The 20,114-nt window shown below is 47.6% G+C and overlaps 4 pseudogenes; 1 reads left to right on the top strand and 3 right to left on the bottom strand.

Annotated features, from left to right (window-relative positions):
• Window positions 1-1,726: 1,726 nt before the first annotated feature.
• Window positions 1,727-5,630, bottom strand: LOC132219313 (thioredoxin-dependent peroxide reductase, mitochondrial-like; annotated as a pseudogene).
• LOC132218491 (interleukin enhancer-binding factor 2-like) lies at window positions 2,003-3,149 on the top strand (annotated as a pseudogene).
• A 362-nt stretch (window positions 5,631-5,992) lies between the features above and the next one.
• On the bottom strand, window positions 5,993-9,127 carry LOC132219312 (thioredoxin-dependent peroxide reductase, mitochondrial-like; annotated as a pseudogene).
• A 476-nt stretch (window positions 9,128-9,603) lies between these two features.
• Window positions 9,604-18,781, bottom strand: LOC132219311 (interleukin enhancer-binding factor 2-like; annotated as a pseudogene).
• Between the last annotated feature and the right edge of the window lie 1,333 nt (window positions 18,782-20,114).

Here is a 20,114-nt window from a genome sequence, read left to right as displayed (position 1 = left end):
GAAAGTTCGTTTACTCTTTTGCCACAAAGTACCTACATACCAATCTCCAATGTGCTTCTTGGCCCCTAAAGCCCCAAATATTTACCATGTGACTCAACCCTTTATCTGCCTGACTCTTCACAGGAGCAGTTCACTGCTCCAGGGCAGTGCTTCTCACATTTTGCTGATCGCAGATCATCCCCTGGAGAGCTGTTAAAACGCAGATTCCTGGACCCCCACCCCAGAGAGTCTGATTCAGTAGGTCAAGGGTAAAGCCAAAGACTTTTTAACAAACTCCCTGGTGAGAAGAGTGCGGCCCATCTGGAAGCCACACTCTAAGCAGCAAGGCTCTAGCAGAAATGCCTTGGGAAGCAGACAAGAATGCAACCCTGAAAGTGACGTTCTAGCAAGTACCGCCACAGCTCTGCAACTTCACTCAGAGAGGTGTTCTTGTGACTTGTTTTGAACCAAGGACAGCATATTCTTTGTGCATCTCAAAGAGTGTTTAAAATTAGTCTTTAAAAGCGTCTACAAACCCATACATGTCTGGTCAATCGGTTTATATATTTTTTTTTAATTTTAGTAAAATGCAAATAAAATAAAATGTACCATCTTAATAATGTTTAAAAGTAGCGTTCAATGGCAATAAGTACATTCGCATTGTTGTGCAGCCACAATTGCCATCCATCTCCAAAACTCCTTTTATCTTGCAAAACGGAAACTCTACACCTATTAAAAAAAATAACTCCCCATTTCTCTAAGCCCCTGGCAACCACCATCCTAAAGCAAGAAAAAGGGCTGCTGTTTCCTTGAGTGCAAATAAATGTTTTCACTAGCATCTCTCAACTTTTTTTCTCACCAAAGTCAGCGAGACAAGAGTTCATGAGAAGAAACAGCTGCCAACAATTAAGACCTGACACTTCAGTAACTCACAGACAGCACAAGGGGCTCAAGGGATCAGTGACAGCCCTGGACAGTCTATTTAGACTGGTTGACTTATCAAGAAATAAATGATGCCAGAAATAATCAAATACCGCATGGACAAAAATTTATAGCACCTCTTGTGTTTGTGGTCGGAATGACCGCGGATGTGGTGAAGTCAGATGTGTATCGGCAGCCACAAAATAGATTTGGGTTTTTGTCTTGCAAAATCCATCTGAACTTCATGGCTCCACTCACTGGACCCAGAGATTAAGTCATCACCCAGGGTAGGGTTTCGGTTAAGGCTGAATGAGACCCAGTGAGAGGAAGCACGCAGCTTACAGGGATGCTTAAGAAATGTTGAAATACCACTGGCCAGTGTTTAGCTGTTGCTGGGAAGAAGCAAGCTGGAGAGCTCAGGAAGGCTAAGAAAAGGGACTCCAGGCTCCCCAAGGGGCAGCTGTACCCTGACCTTGCTGCCACACCCCTTGCGCTTTGAAGAGAGGGCTTGGGCTCGGTGTGCATCCAAGCCTCTCACATGCATTTCAGTGTCTGCAGAGGGTGCACCGGGAAGAAACAATGGACCTTCTGCTCCCAGGAGTGAGCATTTTCTGCAGCTCCTTGGCTGGCCAACCCCATATACAGGGTGGGGCAAAAGTAGTTTTACAGTTGGTCGTAGGAAAAAGGCTTACAATAATTAATACATAATAATACAAGCATGAACTCAGTGTTTCGCACACACCTTCGACTGTAGATCTATGCAATCTGCTTTATCGCGGCTCTTTATTTTTTGAAAGGAAACATCTTTGGTGACCAGCATTACACGTCAAAATTGAGATTGTGTGATCAAGGGGGCCTGGGACTCAGGGGGAATTCTAGCCAACATCAGTCTCTGCCAGATTATTTTCCCAGGATCCCAGGTACTAATCCTATCAGTCATTTTCTCATAAACTTTCTGACTTCCAGCCACCAACCAAATAAAGTCCAACTCAGGCATCTGCAGATCTGGCACTACGATTGGACCCCAATGCAGTGCGACACGACCTGGAATTAGTGCAGACGCCACAGGCTCAAGCACTGTCCCCAGCAGGACTGCCCTCACATGGGACATGTGAAGTTCTCCCCCACATTCTTCCATACTGTTTTCCTATTCCCTTTGGGCTTTCTTCTTCTCCTTCTCCATGAAGGGCTTCCTTCTCTTTATTTTGTAAATATAGACCTTTTGCTGTTCCCAGTGCCCTCCTTCTATAAAAATGTACCTGTTGCAGCTTTTCAGCTTCCCTATTCTATAGAAATATACCTTCTGCTGCTCTGCAGCCCTGTGCTTCCTCCATGGTCCCCTTAATTCCCAAAATTTATAAAGTTTCCTAAACCTGTCCTATTTTATCCCCAAAATTCCTGTCTCATCAAGCAGGTGGCCATCTGCAAGCCAGGAAGAGGGAGCCGCATGATTAACCAGTCAATATTTATTTGAAAATCCACATTACTAACTGGTAAACATTTACGAAAGAATCCCCATTAGAGAGGGGCCCTTGGTGTGGCTTCCATTGTTCAGGAAATAGGGCGCCAGGAGGGGCCATAGAGGCCGAGGTCGTGGTGGGCGCTTTGGTCCCAGAGGGGGCCCAGGAGGAGCGGTCAGGCCCTTGGTGCCACGTGGCCCATTCGGTTTCCATTTGTGTGAAGTGGCCTTCCGCCCGGTTAAGCCAGCACCTGAGGAGTCTTCCTTCAGGGAGGCATTGCCGAAAAGAAATCAGGACCTTGCTCCTAATTCTGCTGAACAGGCCTCTATCCTTTCTCTGGTGACAAAAATAAACAATGTGATTGACAATTTGATTGTGGCTCCAGGGACATTTGAAGTGCAAATTGAAGAAGTGCGACTGGTTGGATCATGAAAAAGGGGAACAGTGACTCCCGGACATAATGTGGCTGACCAGGTGGTAATCCTAAAGATTTTGCCAACCTGGGGAGCTGCGGTTGGAAGCTGTGCTGCCCTAGGGAGCAAAGCCGTGGAAAGCCTAAGAGCACAGGATCCTTCTGAGGTTTGGACCAGGCCGGCCAGTGAAACTGGCTTTGAGATCTGTCCTTCTGATGCTACAGGGAAGATTCTCATTACCACAGAGCCACCCAGCCTCCGAAAACTGGACCCAGAACTCCATTTGGACATCCAGGTGTTACAGAGGGCCTTAGCAGCCATCCAACACGCTCACTGGTGTCAAGAAAATGCTTCTCAGTCCACAGTTAATTTCTAAGATTTTTAAAATTTCCTACACCTGTCCTGTTTTATCCCCCAAATTCCTGTTTTAGCAAGAAGGTGGCCATCTGCCAGCCAGGAAGAGAGATCCGCATTATTAGCCGGTAAATATTTACTTAAAAATCCGCACTACTAACCAGTAAATATTATTTTAAAAATCCGTACTTTTGCACTAACCAGCTTGGCTCAGTGGATAGAGCGTCGGCCTGTGGACTGAAGGGTCCCAGGTTCCATTCCGGTCGAGGGCATGTACCTTGATTTCGGGCACATCCCCAGTAGGGAGTGTGCAGGAGGCAGCTGATCAATGTTTCTGTCTATCCCTCTCCCTTCCTCTCTGTAAAAAATCAGTAAAATATGTTTTAAAAAATCCATACTATTAACCGGTAAACATTATTTTAAATATTATTTTATTATATTATCTTTTTTAATAAATTGGATCAGGGGATTTTTTAAAATTGTATTTTATTGATTTTTTTACAGAGAGGAAGGGAGAGGGATAGAGAGTTTGAAACATCAATGAGAGAGAAACATCGATCAGCTGCCTCCTGCACACTCCTTACTGGGGATGTGCCCGCAACCACGGTACATGCCCTTGACCTGAATCGAACCTGGGACCCTTGAGTCCGTAGGCTGATGCTCTATCCACTGAGCCAAACCGGCTAGGGCTAAATATTATTTTAAAAATTGGCACGACTAACTGGTAAATATTATTTTAAAAATCTGCACTACTAACCGGTAAATATTATTTTAAATATTTTAAAAATCCATATGACTAACTGGTAAATATTTTAAATATTATTTTAAAAATCCGAACTATTAACTGGTAAATATTATTTTAAATATTATTTGAAAAACCCACACTAATAACTGGTAAATATCATTTTATTTATTTATTTATTTATTTTGGTAAATATCATTTTAAATATTATATTAGAAATCCGCATTACTAACCAGTAAATATTTTAAATATTATTTTAAAAATCCGCAGGACTAACCGGTAAATATTATTTTAAATATTTTAAAAATCCGCACGACTAACCGGTAAATATTATTTTAAATATTTTTAAAATCCGCACGACTAACCGGTAAATATTATTTTAAATATTTTTAAAATCCGCACGACTAACCGGTAAATATTTTAAATATTATTTTAAAAATCCGCAGGACTAACCGGTAAATATTATTTTAAATATTTTAAAAATCCGCAGGACTAACCGGTAAATATTATTTTAAATATTTTTAAAATCCGCACGACTAACCGGTAAATATTATTTTAAATATTTTTAAAATCCGCACGACTAACCGGTAAATATTTTAAATATTATTTTAAAAATCCGCAGGACTAACCGGTAAATATTTTAAATATTATTTTAAAAATCCGCAGGACTAACCGGTAAATATTTTAAATATTATTTTAAAAATCTGCACAACTAACCGGTAGATTTTATTGATTGTTTTACAGAGAAGAAGGGAGAGAGATAGAGAATTAGAAACATCGATGAGAGAGAAACATCGATCAGCTGCCTCCTGCACATCTTCCAGTGGGGATGTGCCCACAACCAAGGTACATGCCCTTGACGGGAATTGAACCTGGGACCCTTCAGTCCGCAGGCCGACGCTCTATCCACTGAGCCAAACCAGTTTCAGCTAGGTAAATATTTTAAATATTATTTTAAAAATCCGCACTACTAACTAGTAAATATTATTTTAAATATTATTTTAAAAATCCGCACTGCTAACCGGTAAATATTATTTGGATGCGGCTTGATGGTGGGAGAATCTGGGGTCCAATTTGCTGGGCAAACTTCTCCATGGACTTCCACACCCCGGATGCTTTCACCAGGCAGAGGGTCTCTTCCAGCTTCGGGCCCGCCGGGAGATCGTGGACACTCACATGCCTGCTGACTCCATTGGGGCCAATGCTGAAGAGCCCTCTTAGTGCAAGACCAGGACCTGGTCACAGCACCGCAGTCTCCGGAAATCCGCTGGGTCAAATCTGACAACAGTGCGTCGTTCCTGTGGCCCAAACCGCCATTCTTCCTCGGGGTGTAGATCCAGGCGACATGGCTGAAGTGGGAGTCCACGGACACGGCGACAACGTCACAGTTCACATGGCGAGACTCATTGGCTTTGTCCCTGAAAGCAATGATTTCTGTGGGACACACAAAGGTGAAATCCGGAGGATAGAAGAAGAGAACCCAGCATTTCCCCTTAAAGTCATCAGGGCCTAGCTCTTTGAACCCTCCATTGACAACGGCCGTGCCCTTAAAATAGGGCGCGTGTTGGGGGACGGCAGGAGCATGACGAGGAACTGGTGCTGAAGGCAACTTTTGCTTGGCTGGAAGCAGACACAGACATTGGTCAAGCACCTTCTTTGAGAAGCAGCAGGCCTAGGGGTTGGTTGCAGAGGCAGAGCTGCCCCAGGGAATGGCACTCGCATGTGGGGCTACAGGAGCAACCTTCCTACTGTGACCACCATCATCTGCCAGTATGCGGATTTTAAAAATAATATTTACCGGTTGGCAGTGCGGATTTTAAAATAGTATTTACCGGCTAGTAGTGCAGATTTATAAAATAATATTTAAAATAATATTTACCGGTTAGTAGTGCGGATTTTTCAAATAACATTTACAATAATATTTACCAGTTAATAGTTCGGATTTTTAAAATAATACTTAAGATAATGTTTACCGGTTAATTGTGCGGATTTTTAAAATAATATTTACTGGTTAGTAGTGCGGATTTTTAAGTAAATATTTACCGGCTAATAATGCGGATCTCTCTTCCTGGCTTGCAGATGGCCACCTTCTTGCTAAAACAGGAATTTGGGGGATGAAACAGGACAGGTGTAGGAAATTTTAAAAATCTTAGACATTAACTGTGGACTGAGAAGCATTTTCTTGACACCAGTGAGCGTGTTGGATGGCTGCTAAGGCCCTCTGCAACACCTGGATGTCCAAATGGAGTTCTGGGTCCAGTTTTCGGAGACTGGGTGGCTCTGTGGTAATGAGAATCTTCCCTGTAGCATCAGAAGGACAGATCTCAAAGCCAGTTTCACTGGCCGGCCTGGTCCAAACCTCAGAAGGATCCTGTGCTCTTAGGCTTTCCACGGCTTTGCTCCCTAGGGCAGCAACAGCTTCCAACCGCAGCTCCCCAGGTTGGCAAAATCTTTAGGATTACCACCTGGTCAGCCACATTATGTCCGGGAGTCACTGTTCCCCTTTTTCATGATCCAACCAGTCGCACTTCTTCAATTTGCACTTCAAATGTCCCTGGGGCCACAATCAAATTGTCAGTCACATTGTTTATTTTTGTCACCAGAGAAAGGATAGAGGCCTGTTCAGCAGAATTAGGAGCAAGGTCCTGATTTCTTTTCGGCAATGCCTCCCTGAAGGAAGACTCCTCAGGTGCTGGCTTAACCGGACGGAAGGCCACTTCACACAAATGGAAACCGAATGGGCCATGTGGCACCAAGGGCCTGACCGCTCCTCCTGGGCCCCCTCTGGGACCAAAGCGCCCACCACGACCTCGGCCTCTATGGCCCCTCCTGGCGCCCTATTTCCTGAACAATGGAAGCCACACCAAGGGCCCCTCTCTAATGGGGATTCTTTCGTAAATGTTTACCAGTTAGTAATGTGGATTTTCAAATAAATATTGACTGGTTAATCATGCGGCTCCCTCTTCCTGGCTTGCAGATGGCCACCTGCTTGATGAGACAGGAATTTTGGGGATAAAAAATAGGACAGGTTTAGGACTTGAGAAATTTTGGGAATTAAGGGGACCATGGAGGAAGCACAGGGCTGCAGAGCAGCAGAAGGTATATTTCCATAGAATAGGGAAGCTGAAAAGCTGCAACAGGTACATTTTTATAGAAAGAGGGCGCTGGGAACAGCAAAAGGTCTATGTTTACAAAATAAAGAGAAGGAAGCCCTTCATGGAGAAGGAGAAGGAGAAGGAGAAGGAGAAAGCCCAAAGGGAATAGGAAAACAATACAAAAGGAGGGTGGAGAACTTCACATGTCCCTTGTGAGCTTTGATTGACCTTTGACCATAAAAGTTACTGTAGTGCCGAAACCGGTTTGGCTCAGTGGATAGAGCGTCAGCCTGTGGACTGAAAGGTCCCAGGTTCGATTTTGGTCAAGGGCATGTACCTGGGTTGTGGGCACATCCCCAGTAGATGTGCAGGAGGCAGCTGATCGATGTTTCTAACTCTCTATCTCTCTCCCTTCCTCTCTGTAAAAATCAATAAAATATATTTTTAAAAAAAGTTACTATAGTAACCAATTTACAAGAATAGTAACCAATCAGAGGTGATATCAAGGCACCAGGATCATGGGTAACCCCCGAAATGATAGCCCTTTGGTCAGAAGTTCAGGTGACCTGAGGACCCCTCAAAATTGTGGCTGGTAAACCTTATTTTAAATATTATTTTAAAAATCCGAACTATTAACTGGTAAATATTATTTTAAATATTATTTGAAAACCCACACTACTAACTGGTAAATATCATTTTAAATATTATTTTAGAAATCCGCACTACTAACCGGTAAATATTTTAAGTATTATTTTAAAAATCCGCAGGACTAACCGGTAAATATTATTTTAAATATTTTAAAAATCCGCACGACTAACCGGTAAATATTATTTTAAATATTTTAAAAATCCGCACGACTAACCGGTAAATATTTTAAGTATTATTTTAAAAATCCGCAGGACTAACCGGTAAATATTATTTTAAATATTTTAAAAATCCGCACGACTAACCGGTAAATATTATTTTAAATATTTTAAAAATCCGCACGACTAACCGGTAAATATTTTAAGTATTATTTTAAAAATCCGCAGGACTAACCGGTAAATATTATTTTAAATATTTTAAAAATCCGCACGACTAACCGGTAAATATTATTTTAAATATTTTAAAAATCCGCACGACTAACCGGTAAATATTTTAAATATTATTTTAAAAATCTGCACAACTAACCGGTAGATTTTATTGATATTTTTACAGAGAAGAAGGGAGAGAGATAGAGAATTAGAAACATCGATGAGAGAGAAACATCGATCAGCTGCCTCCTGCACATCTTCCAGTGGGGATGTGCCCACAACCAAGGTACATGCCCTTGACCGGAATTGAACCTGGGACCCTTCAGTCCGCAGGCCGACCCTCTATCCACTGAGCCAAACCAGTTTCAGCTAGGTAAATATTTTAAATATTATTTTAAAAATCCGCACTGCTAACCGGTAAATATTATTTGGATGCGGCTTGATGGTGGGAGAATCTGGGGTCCAATTTGCTGGGCAAACTTCTCCATGGACTTCCACACCCCGGATGCTTTCACCAGGCAGAGGGTCTCTTCCAGCTTCGGGCCCGCCGGGAGATCGTGGACACTCACATGCCTGCTGACTCCATTGGGGCCAATGCTGAAGAGCCCTCTTAGTGCAAGACCAGGACCTGGTCACAGCACCGCAGTCTCCGGAAATCCGCTGGGTCAAATCTGACAACAGTGCGTCGTTCCTGTGGCCCAAACCGCCATTCTTCCTCGGGGTGTAGATCCAGGCGACATGGCTGAAGTGGGAGTCCACGGACACGGCGACAACGTCACAGTTCACATGGCGAAACTCATTGGCTTTGTCCCTGAAAGCAATGATTTCTGTGGGACACACAAAGGTGAAATCCGGAGGATAGAAGAAGAGAACCCAGCATTTCCCCTTAAAGTCATCAGGGCCTAGCTCTTTGAACCCTCCATTGACAATGGCCGTGCCCTTAAAATAGGGCGCGTGTTGGGGGACGGCAGGAGCATGACGAGGAACTGGTGCTGAAGGCAACTTTTGCTTGGCTGGAAGCAGCCACAGACATTGGTCAAGCACCTTCTTTGAGAAGCAGCAGGCCTAGGGGTTGCAGAGGCAGAGCCGCCCCAGGGAATGGCACTCGCATGTCAGGCTACAGGAGCAACCTTCCTACTGTGACCGCCATCATCTGCCAGTATGCGGATTTTAAAAATAATATTTACCGGTTGGCAGTGCGGATTTTAAAATAGTATTTACCGGCTAGTAGTGCAGATTTATAAAATAATATTTAAAATAATATTTACCGGTTAGTCGTGCGGATTTTTAAAATCATATTTAAAATATTTACCGGTTAGTCGTGCGGATTTTTAAAATATTTAAAATAATATTTACCGGTTAGTAGTGCGGATTTTTCAAATAACATTTACAATAATATTTACCAGTTAATAGTTCGGATTTTTAAAATAATACTTAAGATAATGTTTACCGGTTAATTGTGCGGATTTTTAAAATAATATTTACTGGTTAGTAGTGCGGATTTTTAAGTAAATATTTACCGGCTAATAATGCGGATCTCTCTTCCTGGCTTGCAGATGGCCACCTTCTTGCTAAAACAGGAATTTGGGGGATGAAACAGGACAGGTGTAGGAAATTTTAAAAATCTTAGAAATTAACTGTGGACTGAGAAGCATTTTCTTGACACCAGTGAGCGTGTTGGATGGCTGCTAAGGCCCTCTGCAACACCTGGATGTCCAAATGGAGTTCTGGGTCCAGTTTTCGGAGGCTGGGTGGCTCTGTGGTAATGAGAATCTTCCCTGTAGCATCAGAAGGACAGATCTCAAAGCCAGTTTCACTGGCCGGCCTGGTCCAAACCTCAGAAGGATCCTGAGCTCTTAGGCTTTCCACGGCTTTGCTCCCTAGGGCAGCACAGCTTCCAACCGCAGCTCCCCAGGTTGGCAAAATCTTTAGGATTACCACCTGGTCAGCCACATTATGTCCGGGAGTCACTGTTCCCCTTTTTCATGATCCAACCAGTCGCACTTCTTCAATTTGCACTTCAAATGTCCCTGGAGCCACAATCAAATTGTCAGTCACATTGTTTATTTTTGTCACCAGAGAAAGGATAGAGGCGTGTTCAGCAGAATTAGGAGCAAGGTCCTGATTTCTTCTCGGCAATGCCTCCCTGAAGGAAGACTCCTCAGGTGCTGGCTTAACCGGACGGAAGGCCACTTCACACAAATGGAAACCGAATGGGCCATGTGGCACCAAGGGCCTGACCGCTCCTCCTGGGCCCCCTCTGGGACCAAAGCGCCCACCACGACCTCGGCCTCTATGGCCCCTCCTGGCGCCCTATTTCCTGAACAATGGAAGCCACACCAAGGGCCCCTCTCTAATGGGGATTCTTTCGTAAATGTTTACCAGTTAGTAATGTGGATTTTCAAATAAATATTGACTGGTTAATCATGCGGCTCCCTCTTCCTGGCTTGCAGATGGCCACCTGCTTGATGAGACAGGAATTTTGGGGATAAAAAATAGGACAGGTTTAGGACTTGAGAAATTTTGGGAATTAAGGGGACCATGGAGGAAGCACAGGGCTGCAGAGCAGCAGAAGGTATATTTCCATAGAATAGGGGAGCTGAAAAGCTGCAACAGGTACATTTTTATAGAAGGAGGGCGCTGGGAACAGCAAAAGGTCTATGTTTACAAAATAAAGAGAAGGAAGCCCTTCATGGAGAAGGAGAAGGAGAAAGCCCAAAGGGAATAGGAAAACAATACAAAAGGAGGGTGGAGAACTTCACATGTCCCTTGTGAGCTTTGATTGACCTTTGACCATAAAAGTTACTGTAGTAACCAATTTACAAGAATAGTGACCAATCAGAGGTGATATCAAGGCACCAGGATCCTGGGAACCCCCCCAAATGATAGCCCTTTGGTCAGAAGTTCCGGTGACCTGAGGACCCCTCAAAATTGTGGCTGGTAAGCCTTATTTTAAATATTATTTTAAAAATCCGCACTAGTAACCGGTAAATATTATTTTAAATATCATTTAAAAAATTCGCACTACTAACCGGCAAATATTTATGAAAAAATCCGCATTATTAGCCGGTATGACTATTAGCAGGTGCACCGTTTAATAATACGGATTTTTTTCATAATATGTGCCGGTTAATAATGTGGATATTTTCAATGAAATATATACTGGTATATATAAAAATATTCACTTTAATCCTTCCCTAACAAATATCTTACTTAAAGACACAGCCCAGAGACTGATATTTCTACTCTACGTTGAAAAACATCATGACACCAGGTCCTGGGAGCTGTGTGGAAGCCCCACTCTTTTCATCCTGGGAGAAGACTGCTTCTCCCCCTTTCCACTCTGAGGCATCTTCTCCCTGGTTCCTTGTCTATTTCCAGCCACTGTTCGAAGCCAAGTGCGAAATCTTTCTTAACAGTTCCTTCTCCTCCGGCCGGTTTGGCTTGGTGGTTGAGCATCGACCCATGAACCAGGAGTTCACGGTTAGATTCCCGGTCAGGGCACGTGACTGGGTTGCAGGCTCATCCCAGTTTGAGGCAGCCAATCAATGATTTTCTGTCATCATTGATGTTTCTCTTTCTCCCCCTTCCTTCCTCTTCCCTCAAATCAATAAAAAAAAAAAAATGGATTTTTTAAAAAAGTTCCTTCTCTTCCTTTTATTAGTTCCTGTAACCAATTATGATAAATTTGGTGGCTTAAAAAACACACAAATCTATTCCCTTACAAGGATGGAGAACCCCAGCATGCTGCCCATTCCACCCTCCACTGCAAGGACAGCACTTGCCACGGTGCCGGGAGCGAAAGGGAGAATGCCCAGCGAGGCTGAGACCTTCTTCAGGGCCCGCCACGGATCGCCTTGTCCCAAGAACAGGGCTTAGGGCAGGAAACGGAGGGGAGGCTGTAGACCATCTTCTATCTGGCCGATGGTGTTGCTCCTCCTGGAGGCCCGATTCTTCGGAGAACCGGATGAAAGTCCGCTGGTTGTTTCTCACAGGCGGGACGCAGGTACAGGCAGCCGGGCCCTACGGCCATCTCTAGAAAGAAGGGAGGAAGCTGTAGCCCCCAGAGGGACTAAGGCCCAGCATGTCCTTCTCGTTGGCAAAAGGAAAAACCAGAAAGGAGTCCAACTGTCCACACTCCAGGCCACGAACAGGAGAGCTTGGTATGAGCACAGCCCCGGTGCTGGGCCCCTCAGCTGGTGCCGGGGAGCCCCCGGGGCCCTAGGATGTGCAAAGACCCTGAGCCTGCTATTGAATGAATGGGAAGATTCTCCTCCCCTCCCTCGGAGCTATTCCAGCCTTTCCAGAGCCCACCCAGAACGTAAAGAAGCACCCCATGGGGATGGTGAGTCTCCAGAACTAAAATAAACGTAAATAATATCCCAGAAAATAGTAAGCTGTGTACTTAGGAATTGGAATGTATGAGGGAGGGCTTTCCCTTCCTCTATTACAGCTTTCACGGAAGGGAAGCAAATAATAAAGCTCCCCCAGGCTAAAGTTAGAGTCGACATATAGTTTACACCAGAAAATATACAGTTAGGCGTCCGTTTGGAATGCATGCACTTCCAGTGTGAAATCCTCTGAGAGACCACAGGCTCCTTAAAGCCAAAGCCAAGAGCAGGGGACATCTCTGGGTGGTCCGAGGGCTCGGGAAGGGAGGGAAGGAGAATTTATTGAATGTTTACCATCTACCTGGCACAAAGCCCACCCCGGCTTACAACGACCTGACAACACTGTGACGTGGATTTTACTAGCCTCCCTTTAGGGGGGTGGGAGTGGGGGAGGATGGACTGAGGTCTGAAATGGACAAGTAACTTATCCAATATCACGGATGGAGGGGAACCATTCGCTTGATGACAACGTAAGCAATGGTGTCTTTGCCTAATCACATGTTTGCATCTCTTAGTGTACTATTTGTCCCTCTTCTTTTGAGTCCTCTAAGGAGTTCATCCAAGTTCATTTTTTAAAATGGTGTCCTGATTATTAAAGTTGCTGGGTGTGGCTGCTAGTGAATGGCAGAGCAGGCACTCACGGCCAGCCCATCTGAGTTCCCTGCCCATGACCTTGAGCTCAATGGGAGGAGGAAGACAGGCTTGCCCCTGGGGTCTGAAAAGGCTAAGAGTTGGGGGTCTGAGGCGGAGGCTGGAGGGCCACACTGGACCCTTCCATCTGCCTGGGACAGGGGCTAGCTCAGGAGGAGGACTCCAGTGATGTATAAGTCTCAGGCTCCTGGCCTGATGCCGCCAGTCACACGTGCTCTGTGGAACTGAGTAGTCCTTTCTGCTCTCTTGACCTCCATTCCCATGTGACATTCAGAGCATAAACTGCTGCAAGATCAACAGGATTCCCTCCTCTGCGTTTCCTTGTTGCTGGTGACTGTCTGTGTGGTTTGGAGGATCCATGGCTCACAGCAGAGACAATGGTCAAAAGCGGGTGAGGGCACCTGCAGAGTCCACCCAACCAGCTTGGGAAATAACCAGAACTGTCCCTCAGGAACCCTGAGTGGGTGGTAGCCCTGCTCTGTCTTGGCATCCGGGGGCAGTGAGGGCCTCGCTGGGGCCCTGGGGTAATGAGGATCAGCTGGTTTTCCCGCATCCCAAGGAGGCTCTGGAAGTGCTGGGCAAGGTGAGGATAACGTCACCCTGGAGGCCCGCGTTCAGGGTGAGGAGCATGCGGAGTGTGCGGATCGACGGCCATAGGGAAAAGGGACGGGGGTTTAGCAGCCCCCAGTGAGGTGGGGTGACCACGCCAAAGGCCTGGGGAGACAATACCCATGGCTTAGTGCCCCTGTCCCCCGGCTCCCCCTCCCATGCCACGGAAGGCCGTGGAACTAAGGAGCTGCCCTGCGGAGGGAGATGAGGAAATCGAGAAGATTGAATTTAAATCTGAAATTTTTAGTTCATCTGAAACTGGTTACGTTTTCTGTTGGTAGGCAGAATGGGGGTCCCAGAGAGAGACAGAGGGAGCTTAAGTTGCATTTTGTTCAGAAACCCCACATTGTAACTAATCCATTTCTTCTTTCGGTCCAGTCGGGGGCTGGCTGCCATCCCAGCCCTTTCCAGCCGTGACATCCCGCTGTGGGCTGTCCCCTGGGCTTCCTGACCTCGTCGCTGCCACTGCTGCTGCTGCAACTCAAGAGACCGCCTGAACATACACACAGATCCCGGTGGGGCTCCGCTGGGCCCGGCCGCGGACTGTGGTTTGCCCCCGAACAATGTCAATAGATACCATTAAGAAACCGCTGTGTGCAGGCTCTGGGCTGGGCACTGTGCCGGGTTCCAGGGACAGCCAGTTGACTAAGACACCGGCCTCCTCCTCAGCACATGGACAGTCTTGTGGCAACAAACAGAAGCCACTGGTCCTAGCACGTCAGTTGGGAATCGCTCCTGATTGCTGCCTTTAAGAATTGGCATCAACACATCTCCTGCTGATCACTGAACGCCTACTATGTGCCAGGCCCTGTTCAGGTGCTTGGGGTAAATCTGTGAACAAACACTGTGAGCACAAATAAAGGGGCCTTGAAGGTCTGTTTTGATCTCTCTGCCCATCTTGATCCCGGGGGAGTGGTTATTGGTGCTTCCAGCTGAACAAGCCAAAGGGTAAATTTAATTATAAGGCATTTCTCACCCCTGAGTTCCCATCCCCTTTTGATCCCCAGTCAAGGCCAACTTCAAAAATCCCTTGGTAACCAGCTGGGAGCTTGCAGGCCCCAGACAGCCCTTCAGCAGCCTGTGGGAATGTCCCAAGAGGAACTTTTTTTGTGTGTCAAAAGAATGACAGGAGTTTAATTACTGTGTGGCCCATATTGGTGATTTCCATTTGACAGAGCGGAGCCCAGACAGTTCCTAGGAAGCCCTGTTGTGTGAGGCTGTGGCCACTGGGCCCTGCCCCAGCCAGGGCAGGAGAGAGCCTGGGGCCTGCACCCTGGGTGGGGGCAGCAGAAATGCTTTGAATGTCTGGTCCGCATGTGGCCTTGGGTTTTACCACTGGCTACTGGGGGCAGTTTAATGAATAACGTCCACTGCTTGTCATTTATCATTAGCGAAACAGGAGGGGCCAGGGTAAGGGCAGCCAAGAGGGCAGGGGAGGCGCTCTCGAAACGAGGTACATTCGTAAATTAAAGTTTTCCCCTTCGGTCTCCCGGGGTGGCCGCTGTCGGGCAGCCCCACGAGTTTCCCTCTTGTTCGGAGGCCCGTCTCGACCTTCTGCCAGGCTTTGCAGCAGCTCGTCAAAGGTTCATCAATGATTGCATTTTCCCTGTCAAATGGCAGTGAAGGGCTGGGTTGGGGGGTGCGAACGGGAAGAAGGGAGAGTGGAATGTGTCCTGGGGATTGGTTCCCGTTGGGGCTGAAGCTAGAACTCAAGGGTGGATCCTTCTGAGGTTGGATAGTGCTTGGCCTCAAACGTATTTGACAAATTGGACATTTTTACGTTAAAATCTGGGTTTCTGGCTTTTCTTCAAAAAGCAAGATGTGGCAAAAGCCAAGTCCTCTTTTCCAGCTCGGCAACATGCAGCTGGTGGCAGGCTCAGGCAGGAGGGCGGCCACGTGAGGCTGTGGCAGCTGTGCCCTGCACAAAGACACCTGGCAGAGGGGTCAGATGGAGGCTGAACCCAGACCCGGCAGTCGGCCCTGCAGATGCCCTGTGGGCAGGATGTGGGCCTTCTAGTTCGTCGTCGCCTCCAACAATCCCCGCTCCGTACTCCTGCCTGCCCCCTTCACTTACCCAGCATTACCTGCCTGAGTTTGGACTCCCAGCATATTCAGGACACGGCTCCATGTCCTCTGTGTGAGAACTTCTCCCCATCCTTCAAGGCTGAGCTCAACTCAAGCACTCACTCAGCTCTAACGCCCTCCAGGCACCTCCTGGGCTTCCCGTGGGAGCGGGGCTCCCTCCTCCGTGTTTTCTCAACAGCCCACGCGCACACGCCTGCGCTCTCATTTCTTAGCAGGTCCTTGTTCCCCACAGACATCGATCCCCTTAAAGACACCCGACTCATTTCTGCTTTCCCTGACACAGAGCACGTGATCACTCAGAGCTGAGTGGATGGCTTTATGGTCAACGTTACATCGGGAAAGGGAAGCTGCCTCAAGAAGCTGCCAAAATTCCCAAGCCACAAATGTCAAGAAGAGGTAAAAGATTTTAGCTTTGGGGTTTTGAAATGACATTGGATGCCCAGTTCCCTCTCTTGGATGCTCTAAAGGGCATAAGAGATATATACATATATACATATATACATATATACATACATATATATACATATACATATATATATATATATATATATATATATATATACCTTTGCCCCAAGATTATTGAGGTATGATTGACATGTAACGTGTCAGTTTAAGGTATACAATGTGATGATTCGATACCTCATATAATTACCATTTGTGTGTGTGTGGTGAGAACACTTAAGATTATTCTCTCAGCAACTTTCAAGTATACAATACAGTGCTGTTAACTACAGTCCCCATGCTGCACATTAAACCCCCAGAACTTACTTATAACTGAAAGTTTGTAGCCTTTGACCAACATCTCCCCATTCTCCCCAACTCCCTGCCCCAGGAAACCACCATTCTACCCTCTATTTCTATGAGTTTGACTTTTTTTAGATTCCATATATAAGAGATCATACAGTATTTGTCTTTGTCTGACTTATTTCCCTTGGCATAATGCTCTCGAGGTCCATCCATGCTGCTGCAAATGGCAGGATTTCTTTCCTCTTCGTTGCTGAGTAATATTCCACGGTGTATGCACACACCACGTTTTCTGTATCCATTCCTCTGGCAATGGACATTGGTTCCCATGAACTGGCTAGAGTGAGTAGTTCTGCAATGAAGAAAGGATATCTCTTAGATTGTGATTTCATTTCCTTCAGATATATATCCAGAAGTGGGGTTGCTGAATTATATGGCAGCTCTATTTCTTTTTTTTTTTTTTTGAGGAACCTCCATACTGTTTTCCATAGTAGCTGCACCAATTTACAATCCCCCCAACAGTGCACAAGGCTTCCCTTCTCCCTGCCTCCTTGCCAGCTCTTGTTCTCGCTTGCCTTTTTGAAAAGCATTGCAGCCACGTTGGCCTGGCGGTCTCCTCTGACCAGACAGCGGAGTGTCTGGGATTTTTCACATTTTGCTTCTAAGGAGGGGAAAGAGAGCGTGGCTTTGGAAGCTTCTGCTCTCCACGGACTCGTGTCCCACTTCATTGGCCAGAGCAAGACACATGGCCACGGCTGAGCGAGGCCAGTGGGTGAGGAAAGTCGCATCCTTTTCCAGAGAGACCTGTGCAGCACTGGCATTCAAGCAAGTTAATTACAGGATGGGAGAGGTACCATAGACTTCTGCACAGTGCCAGGGAGGGAACGGGGCTGACCCTGCCTGGAAAGCAGGGAAAGCTTCACGGAGGAGGTGGCATGTGAGTTGGGTCTTGAAGAATGTGTAAGAGCTCCCCAGGCAGGGAAAACAGGACACATTTAGGCAGAGTGAAAAGGTAAATGGCAAGGCATAACAGTGTGAAAAATCCTGATGTGCTCTGAGTGACGTGAGGTGGGGGGAGGTGGGGAGAGGGAGGAAGAGGAAGGCGAGAGGAGGGAGGGGCTAACTCTGGGCAAGGACGTGGGACGCTTTGGATATCAGGCTAGGAACTGGGGGCTTTTCTCTAAGAGCGAGGGAGAGGGTTAGAAGCACAGAGGCTTCTGAGCAAGGAGATACAATTTTGAACCCTGGAGGTGGCTGGGTGTTGGTATGTTTCATCCTAAGTGCAGAGTAGCAGCCAAATAAAAAGGGGTCCTAAATCAGCGGTCTCCCTGGAAGAGGCAAGGTTTTCTGCCCTGGAGCCCATATAGGAAAGATTTGAGCTGGGGGTGGCGGGGGGGGGGGGGGGGGGAGGATTCCTGATGCCCGGAGCAGGCGCAGCTCGCAGGCACCTGCGCACAGCTGGGCAGCAGGGACAGCGGTCCTGGCCGGGCTCAGGCCCCCGGACCCACCTGACCCTGCCACCCCCTTCGCAGGGAGCGAGGCCCCTCCCCAGCCTCCGGGCCTGGCGTGGCGGATATTTGTCTGTGATACGATTGTAATTTGGGCCCCTTTTGGCCGCAGTCAATTGTCCTGTTTGCACAGCGCCAGGCTGAAATAGCCCAGCGCGCGCGCTCCAGGAAATGAGCTCACGGCCGGCCTGGCGGCCGCGGGGAGCGCACGGCAGCCGCCCCGGCGCCCCCGCCGGCCCCGTGCGGGCGGAGCGGCTATTTTCTCATTTGACCGACTTAAACGGGTAATTTGAATTAGGATCGTGAAACAGGGCCCCAAAGGGCTCTGTCTGCCACGGAAAGCTCACAGCAAAGCGGCAGGCGCCGCAATGGGGGACTTGGGAGGCCGTGGCATCTTCTTTTGGGGGCCGGGGCGGCGGAGAACCAAGGCTCGGTCTGAGGTGCGCTTCTTGGGCCACCTCCCAAGAGGCAATACAGACCGCAGAGCCCGCGGTGACAAATTAGGATTTCACAAAAAAAACACCGATTTCTCAACAGGCCCCTCCAGCCAGGGGCGAGAACGTGCGAAGCGCGGTTCCACCCACCTTCCCAGCCCCTGCGTGCGGCTCAGCGTCTATTTTAATTTCCCCAGCGCTGGCGGCTCCTCACCCCTCCGCAGACACAGACTTGTCCGCCTTGTAATAATTGTGGCACGTGTACAACTCTGTGCTCCCTTTTCCACGGGCTTTTCATTTCCAAATACTGCCTCTCGTTACACGGTTTCCAATTGGCCGTTGTACTCGCGGCGGAGGACTCCTTGGGATGCATGCGCGCCATCGTTCCTCGGACCATCCCCCTATGTTGGCCCGAGGAGCGGTCTCCAGTTTTCCCCCATCATAAATAACAGCGCAGTAAATGTCTCTGTGGATATAGAATTGTTCTCTCTTCCGGATGAATTATTTCCTTGCGATTAATTCCCAGGAGGAAGATTATTGGGCCAAAGGCTATGAACATTTTTATGTCACTTGGTATTACTGCCAAATTGCTTTCCAAAAAGGTTGTGTCTGATAATTTACAGTTTTCAAAGGAAGAGCTAACCAAATGTGTACACTGCGCTCTCCTATCCACACACAAAGACCATGACCTTGGGGATCAGAACAGCAGGTGCCCATGGGTGGCTGTGAGGAAAAGTGACTGGGAGGGGTGGGTGCTGGGAAAGCGCCCCCCCACCCCCACCCCCAGGGTCAGTACTTCCTGGAAGGGCAGGCTTCCTGGGTTTTGGACTCCTTCTCCTGCCCTTTCTGTCCTCTGTCAGATGTTCAGACCTGTCACTCCCAAGCCCCCACCGTACTGTCCACCCCTCAGAGTCCCTTCTGCCAGGGCCACCTTCTGTCCACGTCCCCATGGCTCAGCCGTGGGAGGAAGACTTGGGAGCATACATGAGACTCTGCGAAGGACTCCTGAGTCCTGGGGACAGCGCTGATGTGGCCGATCTACCCAGAGCTTCATCTCATACAAAGTTGGGGCCCGCGTTCCCTGAGGGGCCACAGAGGAGCAGAAGTCAAGTCTGCCTTCCCTTAGCCCCGCTGTGCCCTTCAAGTGCTTTCTCCCTACGGTGTTGCCAGGAAAATAACACAACGGTCCGTGATGTCAGCCGGGCGATGCCAGAACGAGGGTGGGGAAAAGACATCAGCAAATGGAATGGTTGGGTTGTGGACAGCAGGCGTTTTGCCTTTAGTTGCATCTCCCCTGGATCCAACACGGAGAGCTCTGGGCTGAGGTAGGTGAGACCTCTCGGAATGCCTGCCAGGGTGGCAGGTGTGAAAACAAGCTTCGGCCACGCACAGCATGGCCGGGGCAGTGAGAGCAAACCCCGTAAGGACCAAAGGAAGGAGCCATTTGCCCCGGCTGGGGAGCTGGGAAGCTTCTTTGATGAAGGGAATTTGGGTCCAGCTTTCAAGAACGGGTAGGACTGTAAAACCTTGATGGGGAGGCATCATTCCAGGTGAAGGAACAGCAGAAGCCAAGGGGTGGAGGGAGGTAAGGGGCGGGGGAAGGGCTTCCACACATCAAAACCACCTCTGACCATCTGACAACCTCTAACACTCTTCAGTGTCATGATGACAAGCCTCCTCCACCCGCAGCTCATCCTGACAGCCGAGTGGAAGGT

The sequence above is a fragment of the Myotis daubentonii genome, chromosome 16 (genome assembly GCF_963259705.1).
Source record: "Myotis daubentonii chromosome 16, mMyoDau2.1, whole genome shotgun sequence".
Classification (NCBI taxonomy): Eukaryota; Metazoa; Chordata; class Mammalia; order Chiroptera; family Vespertilionidae; genus Myotis; species Myotis daubentonii.
Note: the sequence above shows the minus strand (reverse complement) of the source record. Positions and strands in the feature narration are given on the sequence as shown.